General features: G+C 44.8%; 1 protein-coding gene across 1 annotated transcript in view; it reads left to right on the plus strand.

Annotated features, from left to right (window-relative positions):
• Positions 1 to 18,134, plus strand: part of CFAP47 (cilia and flagella associated protein 47) — a 2,216,809-nt gene that overhangs the window by 388,653 nt on the left and 1,810,022 nt on the right. The gene's annotated exons all lie outside the window — the stretch shown is intronic.

The following is an 18,134-nucleotide window of genomic DNA, read 5'->3' on the forward strand; positions in this document are numbered from 1 at the left end:
CAGATCTGTAAGAAATTAAGTTGTTGGTTGACTGAGGTGTGAGCCCTAGTGAACCGGCAACCACAGTCATTGTAACAGTGAGGCACAAGCCAATCATAAATTAACCTGTGCTCAACCCACTGATAGCTTGGCACAGAGAAGGCAGGCTTAGCTTAGAGGCAAAGTATTTGTGCAACAACTCAAACAGTAATAAAGTGAAAACACCACGCAATAACTATCCCACACCAAGTTAGAAAATAAAACTCCTTCTAATAAAGAAAACAAGATGAAAACAACAAATATCCAATCAGTAGTACTGGAGATGTGCAATTTCACTGAAAATTGCACCAAAAAGCACAAAGTGTCAACTCTGGATATCTGGTTGTGCTGGACTGGTACAAAGTCAGAAGATTCAGGCCAACTGCAGTGGCACACGGGCCAGCTACAAGGACCCAGTCAGGCTCACTGAACAAAGCACGTTAAATCTTGGTTTGTGGAGCGTCGTGAAAATCTGTCAGATTACCCATTAAATCGAACTTCCACAGGAGCAGATGCCTTTTACCCAGCTCCCTCCAACTGATCCGTGCTCAGACTTTAACTGATTATCTGAACCCTGCATCCGCTAGACGGGAAAGGGAATGGGAATAGAAAGAGAGACTGCCTTCAGATCCAGTTCCAGCCTGTGTTTCCCACTTGAAGATAGGATATTCAGTGTGTCTCTGAAAACCTGCGCCTTTCTTCTTCTTGGGATTTCTTTAAAGGAAGGACCTGCAGTCGGGTGAAAAGAGCATAGATAAGTACATTCCTCCTGCGCATTCAACCAGTCAGCCATTCACCTTCACCCAATTCTATTGGCCTAACCTGTATCTTTTGAGAAACTAGCCTCTCTCTGAGAACACTGTTAACTTAATAGCTTCTTTTCTCCAGGAGTCAGAGGCTTCCAAGGTTCTCTGGAGAACAGTTCAAAAGTTCACAAATATACAAACTACTAATGTCTTTTACAGGAAACGAAAACTCCTTCTCAAGGTTCAGTTTTCTCAATCACAATCTCTAGGAATTAGTCTGAACACTGAGGTTTGTCTCTAAGACTGACAAGTCTCCAAAGCAAAGATTTCTTGAATATATATGTACATATATATATTGGCCAAGTCTGGAAATCATACAAAAGGATTCCTTACTGCAGCTGCTTGAAGTTCTGTTAAGCCAAAACAAATTCTCCTCTGAAAGCCGATAGCCAGTTGTTGGAAGATGGAAATAATTGAGCTTCTTCAAAAGGGAAAAAGTAGCTGGTGTGCACACTGTAACAAGAAAAATTATTAATTACTCAAAACTGTAAGAATTCTCTATGAAACGAAGCACTTCTGATGGATACAACTACCTGTGGATTCCTCACCTAATGAATACTCCCATGGCGCCAGCATTCGACGGAAATCTTCTTACTAGTCTCTGCACGTCGACGAGGACGTCACTCTAGCCCACGCGACGCCGTCTGACGTCATACAGGCAATAAGAGGTCCTCGACGACGTGCGGACGTCAGTTCCCTTTTTTCCGTGCATTCGAAACGGTTATCTTCGAGGGAGCAACTGTTACTTTTTTGGTTACAGTGTATTTTTGCTGCGTAGTCTTTCGCTGTGGTAATAATGTCGCAGAGAAAGTCTGGATTTAAGCCTTGTCGTGAGTGTGGAGGCAAGATGTCGGTGACGGATCCTCATTCCGATTGCCTTTGGTGTTTGAGCTCCGACCACGACGTCTCGACTTGTGATTCATGCCAGCACATGAATCCAAAGGCCCTCAAGGAACGTGAGGCGAAGCTGTTTATGGCTAAATCGAAGGAGAAGCATCACAAGAAGTCTTCTTCTCCAAGACATCGGCGTCATCGAGACTCCCGGCGCCGTAGAGAATCTCGGCGTCATTCGAAGGAGACTCGTTCCAGGTCTTCGGATCGGCGCCGAAGGACATGGGAGATCAGTCCCACGGTTACGCCGCATCCTTCGACGCCGTTGCCCTCTCCGGCGTCTCCAACTTCACCTGGACAGGCGTCGGTGATTGAGGTATTGGAGCCTCAGGTGTTTTCTCCGGCGCAGACGCCGAGGCCGGCGTCGGGGTCGCCTCCGAGACAGGCACCTCAGTATCCGGCTTTTCCCACCCCTGGAGCCAATAGTTCCGCATTCTTGAATGCGATGTATGCCATCTTCCAACAGATGGCTCCAGGGGGTGCTCCGGCTGGGCCTTTGGCCTTTTCTTTGGGTGATCCTGCGCCTCTTCGGCCGGCACCCTTTATGCCCTTTCTCCCTTTTGGGAACGTGGGCTCGACGCCAGTGTCGGCGCCGGTGGCCGCTCCGGTGGCTTCACAAGGATTGGCCCCGGGGATTTCCATCCCGTCGACGTCGAAGTCGGGATTTCGGCCTGTGACTCCGGTGGGTCCATCTGCTTCAGCTGCTCTTTTGTCGGCGCCGAAGTTACCTGTGGCGCCGGACGCGGCGTCGGTGGCTTCTGAAGATCGGCGCCGATCTTCGACTTCGGCGGAGGCATTGTCGACTCCGCGTATTGAACAGCGACTTCATTCCAGGAGACGTGCTCTCCGTGTATTAGAAGAGCAGGAGTACCAACGAGCCCTGGAGGAAGGAGAGCTAGAGGACTCGGGTGATGGGCTGCGTGGACTGGAGTCGGCCAGTGGGCTGGACACTTCCCCTGAGTGGGATCTTTCGTCCCCGGGGGAATATACTGAGGAGGCTGCTTCCTTTCATGCAGTGGTACGGAAGGCAGCTAGTTTTTTGGACCTGCCTTTGCCGGTGGTGGAAGCTAAACAAAACCTTTTAACAGAGGTGCTACATCCGGCCTCAGCTGCGGCGGAGCCTCTGTTGCCCTTTAATGACGCTCTGCTGGATCCGGTGATAGAGGTGTGGAAGAGGCCGGCATCTTCCCCAGCAGTTCACAGAGCCGTGGCCAGGAGGTATCGGGCGGCTCCGACTGACCCTGGGTTTCTATCTAGGCACCCTACGCCGGAGAGCTTGGTGGTGCAGGCCTCCTGTTCATCCAAGTCAGCGCCTGGTTCTTTCCCGACGGTGCCTGGGGACAGAGATTCAAAGAAGCTAGAGGCACAGTCGAAGAAGATTTTTTCGTCCTGCAGTCTGGCGTTAAAAGCCACCAATGCAACCTGTATCCTGGGGAGGTATATTCATGCTCTGATGGATGACATTTCCTCATCGTTTACAGAGCTTCCCCAGGGTCTTTTGGATCTTGTCTCAAATGCCCAGGCTGCTGCGACCCAGATTATCCAGACGGGACTGGATACCACCGACTCGGTAGCCAGAGCAATGGGCACAACTGTGGTGGCAAGGAGACAGGCCTGGCTCCGTAACTCGGGCTTTTCTGCAGATGTACAGTCCACATTGTTGGATCTCCCGTTTGATGGGGACAAACTGTTTGGAGCCAAGGCTGATTCGGCCTTGGAACGTTTTAAGGAAAGCAGGGCCACGGCTAAGTCGTTAGGGCTCCAAGCTCCTTCTTCCACGGCCTCTTCCAGATTTTTCAGGAGGTTTCGTGGATTTGGGCGTGGCTCTTCCTCCTCTTCCTTTCGGGGAAGATATCAGCAACCTGCCTCTTCCCATCCCTATAGATCTTTCAGGGGGAGAGGTAGGGTCCGCACCAGAGGAGCCTCTCAGCAGCACTCTGCCTCTTCCTCATCCTCTGGCGGGGTGCAGCAGGGGAAGCAGCCTTAGGCTTCCACCGTTTCCCACTCACTCCTCTCCTGTAGGGGGAAGATTACGGCATTTTCTCACCAAATGGAAGACTGTTACAACGGACACTTGGGTTCTCAGTATTGTGGGAAAAGGCTACACCCTTCCCTTTCGGGAGTTCCCGCCCCTCATCCCGCCAGCCCTTCTTATTGTTCAGAAGAACACCTCCTGCTGCTAGAACAGGAGGTACAAGCCCTCCTTTCCAAGGGCGCGGTGGAGTTGGTCCCAGAGCAGGAAAGGGGTCGAGGATGTTACTCAAGGTATTTCCTGATTCCCAAGAAGGATGGTCGTTTGAGACCAATTCTGGACCTGAGGATCTTGAATTGGTTCCTCAAGCAGGAAAAATTCAAGATGCTGACCCTAGCACAGGTGCTTTTGGCGTTGAACAGGGAAGACTGGATGGTGTCTGTCGACTTGCCGGATGCTTACTTTCATATCCCGATACTCAAGTCACACAGGAAGTATCTCCGGTTTGTGGTGGGATCGCAACACTATCAGTTTGCGGTCCTTCCGTTTGGTCTTACTTCAGCACCTCGAGTCTTCACGAAGGTGATGTCGGTGGTTGCGGCAGAACTCAGAAGGAAGGGGATAGCAGTATTCCCTTACTTGGACGACTGGTTGATCAAAGCCAAGTCCCCGGAGCTTGTGTCGCATCATCTGCAGTCAACAACCCAGTTGTTGTTCGACCTGGGTTTTTCGGTGAACGAGCCCAAATCTCACCTAGAGCCCTCTCAGCGCCTCCTGTTCATAGGGGCAGTACTGGATACAACATTGGGTCGGGCCATTCCTCCGCCTCAGCGGATTCAAGATATTCAGGATTTGGTTCCAATGTTTCAAAATGGAGCGGTAGTTCCAGTTCTCAAGGTCCTTCGTCTGCTCGGTCTTTTTGCCTCCTGCCTCCTGCATTCTGTTGGTCACGCATGCTCGCTGGCACATGAGGGCTCTTCAGTGGTGCCTCCGAAGGCAGTGGTCTCAACACAAAGGGGATCTAGAGGGTACTGTCAAGATCTCCAGAGATGCTGCTGTGGATTTGAGATGGTGGATTGCAAGCAACAATCTTTCACAAGGAAAGCCGTTCCAGCAGTCGCCACCAGTGGCCACAGTCATAACGGATGCTTCCACTCTAGGGGGGGGAGCTCATCTGGGGGATCTGGAGATCAAAGGTCTTTGGTCTCCAGAGGAACAGATGTTTCACATCAATCTGTTAGAGTTACGGGCTGTACGTCTGGCTCTCAAGGCCTTCCTCCCTTCCCTTCGTGGTCAGTCGGTACAGGTCCTAACGGACAATACTACCACGATGTGGTACATAAACAAGCAGGGAGGAGTGGGGTCGTACCTTCTCTGCAGAGAAGCTCTTCGACTATGGTCCTGGGCAAAGGACCATCAGATTTGCTTGATAGCAAACCATCTGGCCGGAGTCTTGAACGTGCGTGCGGACAGTCTCAGTCGCCATTTCTCGGCAGACCACGAGTGGCGTCTCCATCCAGATCAAGTCCGTTTAATCTTCCAGAGGTGGGGATTTCCTCGGGTAGATCTGTTTGCCACTCGAGAGAACGCGCATTGTCCGTTGTTCTGCAGCCTCCAGTATCCGATGCAGGGAGCGTTGGGGGGCGCGTTTCAAATAACCTGGTGCGGCCAGTTGCTTTACGCGTTTCCTCCCATACCCTTGATTCCTCGAGTATTGAGGAAGATTCGCCAAGACCGGGCTCTAGTAATCTTAATAGCTCCGGATTGGCCAAGGAGGGTATGGTACTCCGACCTTCTCCAACTCTCAATGTGCCCTCCGCTCCGTCTCCCTTTCAGGGCAGACCTCCTCTCGCAGTCGCAGGGGCAGGTTCTACACCCCAACCTCCAGAGTCTGCGCCTACATGCCTGGAGATTGAACGGGGCAACCTGAGTTCCTTCTCTCTCCCGCCTGAGGTAGTGGATGTTATATTAGCGGCCAGGCGACACTCCACTAAATCTATCTACGCTAATAGGTGGTCTAAATTTGTTGCGTGGTGTGGAGAGAGGCAGATTGATCCTTTGCATTCTCATCTATCGGACGTTTTGTCTTTTGCTCTGTCTCTAGCGCAGAAAGGTTGTGCAGTGGCTACCATTAAGGGTTATTTATCGGCCTTGTCAGCCTTCATATGTCTTCCAGACCAACCATCTTTATTTAAATCTCCTATTGTTATCAGATTCCTGAAAGGTCTTCTAAATAAATATCCTCCAAAGCCATTCGTTATGCCGCAATGGGATTTGTCCTTGGTCCTGACTTTCCTTATGGGGTCCCCTTTTGAACCTATGCATTCTTGCCCCTTAAGGTATTTGGTTTTAAAAACAGTCTTCTTGATAGCTATAACATCAGCAAGGAGAGTGAGTGAGTTGCAGGCCTTATCAGTAAAGCCCCCTTATACAACTTTTTATGGGGATAAGGTGGTGTTGAGGACCAAGGCTGCTTTCCTCCCGAAGATTGTTTCACCCTTCCATTTGGCTCAGGCAATTACTTTGTCCACGTTCTATCCTCCGCCTCATCCTTCCAAAGAGGAAGAAAGACTGCACCGTCTGGACCCAAAGAGAGCGTTGAGCTTCTTTATTGATAGAACAAAGGATTTCAGGCTGGAGGATCAGCTGTTTATTGGATACGTGGGCAAGAGGAGAGGAAAGGCAGTCCACAAGAGAACACTATCCAGGTGGGTTGTTCTTTGCATTAAAGCCTGTTACTCTTTGGCAAAGAAGGATCCTCCTGAGGGCATTAGAGCTCATTCCACCAGAGCTAAGTCGGCCACTTCGGCCTTGGCCAGGGGTGTTCCTGTGGTCGACATCTGCAAGGCCGCAACTTGGTCGTCCCTTCACACTTTTGCAAAACATTACTGTTTGGATTCTGAGGTTAGAAGAGACGGCCATTTTGCACGGTCAGTGCTGCAGGATTTCTTGGTTTGACCATTTAGGCACCCACCGCCGGGCGTGGTACTGCTTTGGGACTCTATTCATTAGGTGAGGAATCCACAGGTAGTTGTATCCATCAGAAGAACGAGTTACTTACCTTCGGTAACGACTTTTCTGGTGGATACATTAGCTACCTGTGGATTCCTCACGGTCCCACCCGCCTCCCCGTTGCCTTTCTGGTCTTACCAAGTAATCCTTGAGTGCGCTCCTCTTGGTCTTTGAGGGTGCAATAGATGTTGTATATAATATATTTATATATATGTATATATCTTTGTGTATATACTTGATGTGTGTATATATTTTTAAAAAGAGAGAGTTATATATATATATATAAAAGATTTACAGTTATTCATGCAATGTTGTGTATTTTTACAATATAATGGGATGTTGCCTTGCTCTTTCATTGCATTGCCTGGTTGTTCTCATGCACGTAAAAAATGATTGGTACTGACGTCCGCACGTCGTCGAGGACCTCTTATTGCCTGTATGACGTCAGACGGCGTCGCGTGGGCTAGAGTGACGTCCTCGTCGACGTGCAGAGACTAGTAAGAAGATTTCCGTCGAATGCTGGCGCCATGGGAGTATTCATTAGGTGAGGAATCCACAGGTAGCTAATGTATCCACCAGAAAAGTCGTTACCGAAGGTAAGTAACTTGTTCTTCGGGAACACTGCTCATTCTCCTCATGACAGTTGAAGTGCAGGGTTCCCAGAGAGAAACAGCTGGAGGGAAGCTTCAGCACGAGACTAAGGTAGAAACACTAGAGAGCAGACCTTAAAAGGATTTGCGGCCACCATCTTGAGTGGCAGTTAAACCTGAAGCCACCAGAGTGAGGACGCCACTGCAACCAACGTGGGTACAAGGAAAAGTGGAATGAATTGTTTTTTGCTGAGGGAAGAACTTAAAAAGCTGGCAATAGCTTTTCTGACAAAATCCACGTCGAAGATGCATTGTGCAGCCAAAGCGATGCGTTAGTTCCAAGATGCGGCAAGCCTGTGGTGCAAGGTCCTGTGGCATCATCGAGGATCCTGTCAATGAGGGTTTGTGATGTGAAGTCCAGAGTCGAAGACGCATTGTGCAATTGAGGCAAACTGTCTGTTCCGAGGAGCTGCGATGCAGAGTCTTGCACCGGCTATGCTGCCTTCAATGAGGGATGTGAGGGCCTGGGCAGAGGATGCATTGCACAGTGGCAGTTCCAATGGGCTTTGAGGCGATGCAGGTCTTTGCAGTGGGCCCAATCCTTGCAGCAGTGGCAATGCATCAGTTCTGCTCAGGTTCACGCCACATGAGAGATGCATCAGAGGCTGGCAGAGCACCTTAAGCCCACTTCCAAGGTTCCTGGACTGGGGAGGCAGTGTAGACTCACAAATAAGAGAGGCCAGGTGCAGAGTTGTTAGAAGCCTCTTATGTCCCTGAGACTTTAGATCAGGATACCTGCTAATTAGCCCTTGAAGTCACTCTAGGGTTCTGGCTTCAAGAGATGCAGGTCTGGTCCCCCTGACCCAGGTAAGAGGGCTGGGGGCAGCTGATTAGCACTGCATCAGTCCTTCAAAGCAGCAGTCCAGTAGACTGGCAGTCCTTTTGGCAGCACAACAGTCTTTCTTCATTTTTTAAAAGTGACATTTTCAAAACTGTAATTGAAAATCCAAGTTTGTTATGATTTTTCATCAGTGTCAAAGACACCAAACATGAGCCGGTTACCTGTTCCCATTTGGAAATTATTCTCCTAAAATGCAATAAGGTAACTCCAATTTATCCTATGTGAGAGGTAGGCCTTGCTGTAGTGAAAAACAAACTTTAGGAGTTTTTCACTACCAGGACACGCAAAACTTAAAAGTACATGTCCGTTTTTAAAAAGAAAACATTGCTCCCTTTTCCTCTGGGCTGTCCAGGGCCGCCTCTTTGAGGCGTGACATATGTATTAAAAAAGAAGCTTTGGGGCTGCCAAAAGGTTTATTTTTCCAGGTTGAAAGGTCCTTTAAGATCTGCACTCACAGGCTGCAATGGCAGGCCCGAGAATTGTTTAAATTTAAAGTGGGTGGATCAGTGGTGCAGGCCTATTTAGTAGCATTTAATTTATAGGCCTTGGGAACAGTTAATGTCTCTTCACTAGGGGCTTACAAGTTAATTAAATATACCCAGCGATTAGATATAAGCCAATTCTACCAGTTTTTAAGGAGAAAGCGTAAGCACTTTAGGCTGATTAGCAGTGGTAAAGTGTGCAGAGTCCTCAGACCAGCAAAACCGATGTCAGCAAAATAGGAGGTCTGAAGGCAAACAGTTAGGGGTTAAACTACACCAAGGATGTCGGGTCTAACAGGAATGTTTCACAAAGAGAACACACATTCTGTCTAGTTTTCTAAAAACACACACATTTCCTTTGTTATTTATAACTTAGTCACCTCTAAAATCCCTCTATTCTCCTTTCCAGAAAGGATAAAAAAAGATTGAAAGTCTGCATTGTCAGGATGCCTCAAACAGACAGTGTAGTATTTTCTTTGAATGCTGTACTGTTACCTGCTGACGTTCTTCCGTGTTTTTATTTACTGAAATGTGAATAAAACATTTTGGAAAATGAGAAATAAAAGGTGTGTTTAGATAGGCTTTAAAGTTTTCTCTTTCTAAAGACTCCCAGTATTGTTCACGTAGGTGGAGATAAATATTTAAAGATAGCTGCCCTTATGTCTTTTGGGTAGTGTTATCATATGGCTGTAACCGTTTGTTTATCTTATCATATAGCAACCATTGCCACCATGTGCCCACTTATATCCCATTATATGGTAATTAATACTAAGAGGTGGCCATATGTCACATTAAGGTATTTTTGCTGCCGTCATTAATCTGCTTTTACACACTTTATTAATGCCTACAACCTGCTCCAGCTCTATTTTCTTTAAAAACAAATTGAGTGACATGTTTACCTTTTATTTTGGCAAGTTTGTTACTTTTCTGTTGCACCGTCCTTTTTCACATTTTAGCTCCTTTTACTTAAGTTATGGTTAAGGCACTGCTCTGTGGAAGGGAAGGGACTGGTAGGTGTATTGCGCCCGTAAACGTTCTAGGTTTTTAGCTGTGTTCAGTGCCTCACTGACAGGTTGAGACCAGCCACCATTTTCAGGGTTAGTGCACCAGTTGTTGCATGCCCGGCCATCTATTTAATGGGCAGTGGGGCATGGACACGCCGCTGGGGTGCCAAAGGCAAGCCCAACTGCGCCTGTCTGTGTGAAGACAGGTAAATCGGCTGGGAATTCTGTCAGTTTTAGATCAGAAAGAAAGGTGTTTTTGGCAGACCAGTTAAGAGGGCTACATCCAGGGTGTCTGGAGCCATGTACATCAGCTATAGAGTTAGGTAAGAATGGGCAAAAGTGTAATTTCTTTAATTTTGCCATGCCTACACAGGGGTAGGAGGCTCAGACACAAACCATACATAAATTGGATAATGGGATGACTACATATATAGATAAAGCGCATGGAAGAAAGTTTGGTTTCTTTTCCATAAACGTATGCTCACTACCAAACCACCAAAAGCATATTTAAAATTTTCTGGTGGACCATTCACCAGATGCCCTGTTTCTAATAGCGAAATGGTTACATGAGGCATCAAGTCCAGACATGATTGTGGCTATGCCATTAAACTGTTATAGTGAGAAAGGACAGAATAGGGAAACTGGGAGGTGGAGTAGCCATTGTGTTAAAAAGGAACTATTAATGCACTAATAAATAAATAGACATGCCAGCATGTGAAGCAATGTTGCTCTGTTTAAAATTCACCCGTAGCTTCACAGTAACAGGTACTCTAATTTACAGACATCCAGGCTATGCTGGTCACTGGTACTTGTCACTCCCATATATACTTGCTCCAGAGATTCTCAGAGCCCCAAATTTTAAGTTATTGAGAGATTTGAACATGCACTTGGAGGATAATATGTGTCATAGGGCAATTGATGGTTGAAGATCTTAAAGGTATGGACTTGGACCTGATGAATGAGGGACCCATGCATAAAGTGGGACATCTGTTGGGCCCTGTTTTTTCAAATATACAGTCATTAGAAACTAGTCCTGCTATCTCGCTAGTATGGTCAGATCACTACGCAATACCTTTTTCGATATGGGTTGGTAAGGAGGTTGCCAAAGTAGTAGACAGGGCCCAGTGAGCATAGAGAAAATGGTCTTGGCTAAATATCCCTAATTTAAACAACCAGTTAAGGAATTCTAGACCCAGAATAGGGCAAGGGGTGGAGTCGGACCAAGCAGCTATAGATAGCGGGATGCTTTAAATATTGTGCTACCGATAGAAACCACGCTCCAAGCCTAATGCTATCCCCCAGCCAATAGTTTACAGAGGCACTGGGGACAGAGAAAGCCAGGTGCCAAAAAAAAGTGGAGGAGGGAGTATGATGATGAGAACAAAAGTAAATATAAACTTGTTTAAAAAATATATATATATCACAGGAACTGTAAAACAGCCTATACTCTTTATTAATTGGAACAAATCAACACAGCTAAAAAATGCTCTAAAACCCTTTTTAAGGCGGTAAGCAAACTCTCTGATCTGAGTAACCTCCCAAGACCAGAAGCTGTCTCAATCAAAATGTGAGGGAATAGCCTGCTTTTTTGTGAGAAAAAAAAAAGTTGCAGGCATACAGTTGATATTGAAACTAGGAGAAAGATCATTCTCAGCTAAAAAGTAAATCAGTGAAATCAGGGTTTAAAGATCATACAGCCCAAGACCTTAGAAAAGAAGACAAACAGAGGTCTTTGAATATATCGGGCCATACAGAATTTATGTCGGTATTATCATCCATTAAATCTGGATCACCTGAAGACCTGTTGCCTGCACACAAGATGAATGTTTTAGTTTCAGATAATTTGTAGCTACTGGTGGAGCTCATTAACTCCTCACTAAAACAGAGATCCAAAAGCATGGAAACGTGCTATGATCCGGCCTTTACTAAAGAAACCTAATTTAGAACATGACAACTGGGTCAATTATAGACCAGTGTCTCTGCTTCCCATTATGGCAAAATAATAGAGAAGCAGATCAATGGTCAACTATATAGCATCTTGGAGACACGAGGGCCTTCATATTTCTCAGTCAGGATTCAGGAAACAACACAGTAATGAGTCAGCTCAGCTGGAGTCACTGAACAACTTAGGTGACCCCTAGACAGAGGCGAAATGGCAGCACTGTTACTACTTGATTTCAGCGTTGCATTTATTACTGTGTAACATACAACTGTACTGGAAAGACTGAGTTAGGATTGGAGGGAATGGCTCTTGTTTGGATGGCTTCCTTTCTACTAGACTGGTCATTTCAAATGTTCTCAACAAGTGTCTGAGCAGTATCCCCTTACTTCAGGAGTTCCTCAAGGATCATCCTTAAGTCAGTACTGTTTAACATCAATGTACACCCATAAACGGACTTAGTGGAAAGTTATGGTCTCATGTTACTTTCATATGCAGATGAGACTCAAATCATCTTTTCATTGTTTTCTGCACAGAGAGACAACTCAGACCTTGAACTCTTGGATTAAGGTTGATTGTGGAGTGGATGGACAGGCACTCACTTAAGCTTAATGGAGGGAAGACAGAGGTTCATGTATTAGCCAAGAATCTGTGGTCGGAAAGTTTGGGTTCTCTTCTAGTGCCTGTATCTAAGGCTAAAAATCTGAGGATCATTATGGACAATAAGCTGTCAATGAAGCCACAGGTGACAACATTTGCGCATATGTGCTGTTCTGCTTTAAAGTGGCTTTGAAAAATTATTTGGCAGTTACAATGTATGCCCAGAGAACAGTGAATCAGGCACTAGTAATTTCTAGGCTGGATTACGGGAACGTTCTTCAAGCAGGTACAGCTGCTACTCAATGGCTGCAAGTTGTCCAGAACTCGGCAGCAAGGATGCTGTTTAGGCTCCTGAAAAACCCCTCTGCATCAGGTCTGATACAAAAACTACATTGGTTACCTATAGAGAAAAGAATTAAATTCAAGACCCTATGCTATGTGCACAAAACTAGAGTGCGGAAGGGCCCAAAGTACATACAAAAACTGATAAAAGCGCATAAACCCTGTCAGACACTAAGGTCCACTGATCAATCTCTATGCGCAGTTCCTTGAGTGAAACGTGCACGCATGGGAGGCCAATCTTTTGCATTCCAGTGGCCAAATATATGGAAGGGGCTAACTGATTCCCTCAGAAACTTCATAATTAACAATATTTTATAAGAAGCTCAAGACATGGCTGTTTTAAGGCAGAGGCAAAAAAGATACCTATTTTGTTGTAGTTTCAGGAAACCACTATGGAGTAGATGAGCGCTTAATAAATTGCTTTAATAATAATAATGTATCCATGGATCACAGGTAATATACCTTTATGTTCTCCAAGGATTTCTGCATATCCTGGTCAACATTATAATATGCCCATCTGTATGATAAGGCCTTAATAGTATGTGCAGTTGTAGCAACTGTTGATTACTGCTGGTTAGTTTCCTGGGGGATCTCCTGGTGTCTCTTCTACTGAGGCCTTTCACATGGGAGTGTTCCTCATGATGGGAGTCCCTCAAGTTCTGTACAGCGGTTTCCAAAAGTTTGGTCTATTATGTTGCACTGAATGGGCAGTGACATGTATACACTGATGCCATTTTGTGCAGCTTGTTGCTGTGCATTGGTGACAGGCACACTCTTTAATGTGGCATGCCATTTTGTATTAGTGTCACGTTGGGTGTACTGTTCACACCACACTAAGGCTGTGTTGCTGCATGTCTGTGATACACACACCTTTGCTATTTCTACTCAGCAGCTTTCTGTTTGGTTCTCACCAGTGATATGCACACTGATACTAAAGCGTATCACACAATTTATTCAGCGGATGCCATCCTTCTTTGGGCCTCTATCTCTTGACTACATCGGTGATACGTACACAATTTTTGGCAACTTCTCAATGGTTATGTACTTTAATACAGCATATTTCTTTAAATTGTCAGATTTGTGCGAACATTCTTTGGTGATATGCACACATTTTCTTTGGTTCTATTTAACTAAGCACCATTTTAGTTTGGGCTGTGTATATATATATATATATATATATATAGTCTCAAAAACACCTCAGCAAGTTTAAACAAAAGAAAAACGGCAATCCAGGCACTGATTTTGCACGTTTAATCCAAGTGTGGCTGAAAGGAAAGCGTCAGGCGCGTTTCAGCTTTTAGCTTTCGTCATGACTCCAACTAAGTCATTACATAGTGTTTTTAAATGCCCCCCAATAGGTAACAGACATCAATGTTGGACTTACACCAGTCCACAATTTCACCGCCATCTTTAAATGGAGCCCTAACTCATTACTTGCAGATTGTCCTTTGCTGCTGCTTGTTTTCTTAATGTCAACCCCTGGTCTGCTCTTCAGGGCTAGCTTGCCTGCTTTGCTGCCATGAATTCTTCTATGAACCTTTGTGGGAGTGTTTCCCTGGCTCTTTTGTGTTTCCTCTTTTTTCCTAATTTCCACTGAACATAACATGTTCTCAAATCTTCCAGATTCTCTGATGTCATCTGCAGAATTTTGGTCTCCTACGGCACCATGAAGATTGGCACAGTGTCTGCCAAGAATCATTTCCCATATATAAGGTCTACTCAGTGCCAGACAGTAGTACTCAAGTTCTTCCTTTTGGTATCTGGGTCTTCATCCATTTTTCTGGCAAGATCTTTCTTCCTTATTTTTCATCTATAATATCTATTTTTGTTTTACACATTGATGGTGGTCAATTTTGTGTTGATGCCTGTTGTCCCTGATGACACGTTCCTCACATTTTGCTTTGCGGTCATGTACAACTTATAAGCTCTGTAAACTCTCACTCCAAAGTGGCACCTCTCCTTCTATCTGCCTATGGTTCCCAGTAACTCTCTCAGCTCAAACATAATCAAAGTCTCTATATCTAGGGATTTATCTGCACCTCCTCTGGCTTTTAGGATGAGGGTGTTGATCAAAATAAATCACTCTTTTCCTTTGTACTGGTCCCACTGTAGCTGTGTCGAAGGTTAACCACCATGTAGAGAAATTGAACACCTTCCACTTTACCTTTGCAATGTATCTCTGTGTTCTTCTGTCCAACTGTTAAGCCAAGACTTGTGTACCTTCCCCAGTGTACAGTTCTATCAGTAGCTCCCTTTGTGGGAGTATTTCCCTGGCTCCTTGTTTCCTCTGTTTTCCTAATTTCCACTGAACACAACATGTTCTCAAATCTTCCAGATTCACTGATGTAATCTGCAGAATTTTGGTCTCCTATGGCACCATGAAGATTGGCACACTGTCTGCCAAGAAACGTTTCCATAGATAAGGTGCCAGACAGTAGTACTCAGGTTTTTCTATTTGGTATCTGGATCTTCCTCCATTGTTCTGGCATAATCTTTATTCCTTATTTTTTCATGTATAATTTTTGTTTTTGTTTTTTTCCTTCTTGTTCTATAGGATTTTGAAACAGGTAATAGCTATAGGTTAAGCAAGTCTTTATAAAATTCCAAAGCTTTCTTGCTGATACTTCCTGGGTTATATATGACTGACTAATTATTATTCTGATCACTTTTAGATATTTATATAGAGGGTAACTCATTTTTATCTCTTTGTGCTTTTCATTCCAGATGATATTTGATTGGTTGATTGTGAGCTTCATGGTGGATGTTTTTCTGGCTTTGCATGCTTGTTTTTCTAATTGTCCACAATTGTACCCTGAATGAATTTCCAGGCCAGCCTAATATCTGCTCATAGCAGCATTTCTATCATGGCCTGCTGGGCAAGGTAGAGTTTCTAAAGCAGCAAACCCTGGGTCTCCAGTTACCTCCAGTTTCCTATTCCTTAGCCCTCTGACTTGGCCATGTGAGTGGAGGAAGGAGCGTGCCTGATCCTGCCATATTTACATCTGAATGAACTTGCATCTAAATTAACTAACCAATTGCTGACTGCTTTACCTTGTGGCCACCTTTGGGCATAACAAATACCTATTCAGGCCCATTTTACAAAGAAAAGTGAAGGTGGTAGAATGTTGCCAATAAAAAGTGGTAATGAGATTTTATTTTTCTAAACACTATCACAAGTCATACTCCAACCATCAAGGACATTCACTTTACTGATCACCCTTTATTGTAATCTCAGATTTATCATATAAGATTGATTCCAAAGCTCATTCCAGGAGTAGAGCAGACTAGCCTTTGGAGTCACTCTTGTTTCCCTAGTTCAAGATAAAGTTGCAGGTCCAGTGCTCCTTCCCCAGGCAAGAGGGCAGCAGGCAACAGGTGAGCACAGCAGGGCAGCAGCCCTTCACAGTACCAGTCCAGCAGAGTGGTGGTCCTTCCAGCAGCACAAGAGTCCTTCATCCTAGCAGAGTATCCAGATGTCCAGAAGTGTACTGAAGAATTGGTGTTTGAGGTCCGGTAATTATACACACTTGTGCATTTGAGTGGATGAGAAGCTCCTAGAAGCATGCCTTTGAAGTGCACAGATGCCCTGCTTTTCTAGCTCCAGAGTAACTACAGGTGATATGTGGTCCTTTGTATGGAGGTAGGACACAGCCTATTCAAGTGTAAGTGCGACTGTGCCCAGCTCCTCCCTCCCATCCATCCAGTGATGGACCATCCAGTCAGACATAATATCCCCATTGTGTGTGGCTGTCTAGGAGAAATATACAAAGTCCAACTATCTCCTACTCAGGTGACCCAGACACCGTCTATAGGCACCAAATGGCTAAGGCAAGGAAATGGCAACTTTCTAAAAGTGGCATTGTCAGAATTGCAGTTTAAAATGCAACTTTCCCAAAAGTTAAATTGTGATTCCAGAGACAGCAGACATGAAACTAGGTACCTATTCCTATTTGGAAATTACACTTAAAAGTGTAATGTTATTTTCAATGTTATCCTATGGGAGAGGTAGGCCTTGCATTAGTGAAAAATGAATTTAAGAGTTTTTCCTCTACCAGTAAATGTTGAACATAAAGGTATATGTCCAACTTTTTAAATACACTACACCCTGCCCTTGGGGCTGTCCAGGGCCCATGTTAGGGGCGACGTAGTAAAAAGGACGTTTTGGTCCTGGCAAAGGTTTATTTTGCCAGGTTGAAATGTCAGTTTAAAACCGCACACACAGGCTGCAGTGGCAGGCCTGAGATATGTTTTAAGTACTACGTATGTGAGAGGCACAATCAGTGCTGCAGGCCCGCTAACATTATTTAATATACAGGCCCTGGGAACTTGTAGTACCACTTTATTAGGGACTTACAAGTAAATGAAATATGCCAATTGGGTATAAGCCAATGTTACCATGTTGAGAGGAGAGAGCGCAAGCACTTTAGCACTCATTAGCAGTGGTAAAGTGCACAGAGTTCTATTGCCAGCAAAAACGAGGTTCGACAAAACAGGAGGTCTAAAGTCAAAAACGTAGGGGAAAACCAAACCAAGGATGCCAGGTCTAACAACTATGTTCCAGTTTCTGATCCCTCACTGCCTCTTCACTTGTCCCCTGTCTCTCACCTCCCCTCTCCTTGTTCTTTGTGGGTTCAGGAGAGTGCCAGGAGGTAACTGTACAGCACATTCAAAAATAGAATTGATGTATCTGGAGTCTCAAGCTAGAGTCCACAGTGTGAACATAACAATCGATTTGTAGTTTGTTATTAACATTAATCTGTATGTTTTGGTAGTCCTCTCCATAGTATTAAATGCAAATAATCATCCATAGCATGGATATTGCATGACCAAGTGTCGCTGCATCACACAAGATTTAAATGTTTCAATCGATGAATAGATGGGCCTCAAAGCACTGCAAGCAAAATGGTAAAAATCTAAATGAAATAAAGTATACCTACATATTGACTGACGTACTATAAATTTTAAGTTTTTCCATGCAGAATGTGTTCAGGAGTTTCAAAGCTGTATGCTTTGTATAATACATCTGTGCTTGATTGATGTAATTCCTAATTGTGCATATAAGGCTGTGAACAGCTTAAATGTTTGAAATAAACGAGCAAGTTTCTCCACTTCTTTATTGTGGCAATATCATATCTAGGTCCCAGTTGACATACCCTACATTTGGTGGTCAAGTAATACTGTGGCGTTGGGTAAAGTATGTGATAAGGAAAGTCATATTGTGCAGCACAATTTGCAATTCAAGAGAACCTTTGTATCACAAATTATGATAATTTCTAGCTGTTTTGATATTTTGATACAAAAGGACGTGGGCCGCTAGGGGTTTGGCTGCCCCGGCAGGGTTCGGTGCAGTGTGTGGCCAGATGTCAGGCCCTTACACCCAATCTTCTATAATCAGTGATAAAATATGTGCGGTAATAAACAGTGCATGATGCGGGCTCAAGTTATAGTTGGTTCACTAAACTGTAACTAATGAATCTCATTCCTTTATTGTTTTTTTTAGTTCTTATCTCATTTCAACACCTCACTACAAAAATATTTTACCCTTTATTTTCAGTAAAAAAATTTGCACACAAAAAC

This window comes from Pleurodeles waltl, chromosome 8, assembly GCF_031143425.1.
Source record: "Pleurodeles waltl isolate 20211129_DDA chromosome 8, aPleWal1.hap1.20221129, whole genome shotgun sequence".
NCBI lineage: Eukaryota > Metazoa > Chordata > Amphibia > Caudata > Salamandridae > Pleurodeles > Pleurodeles waltl.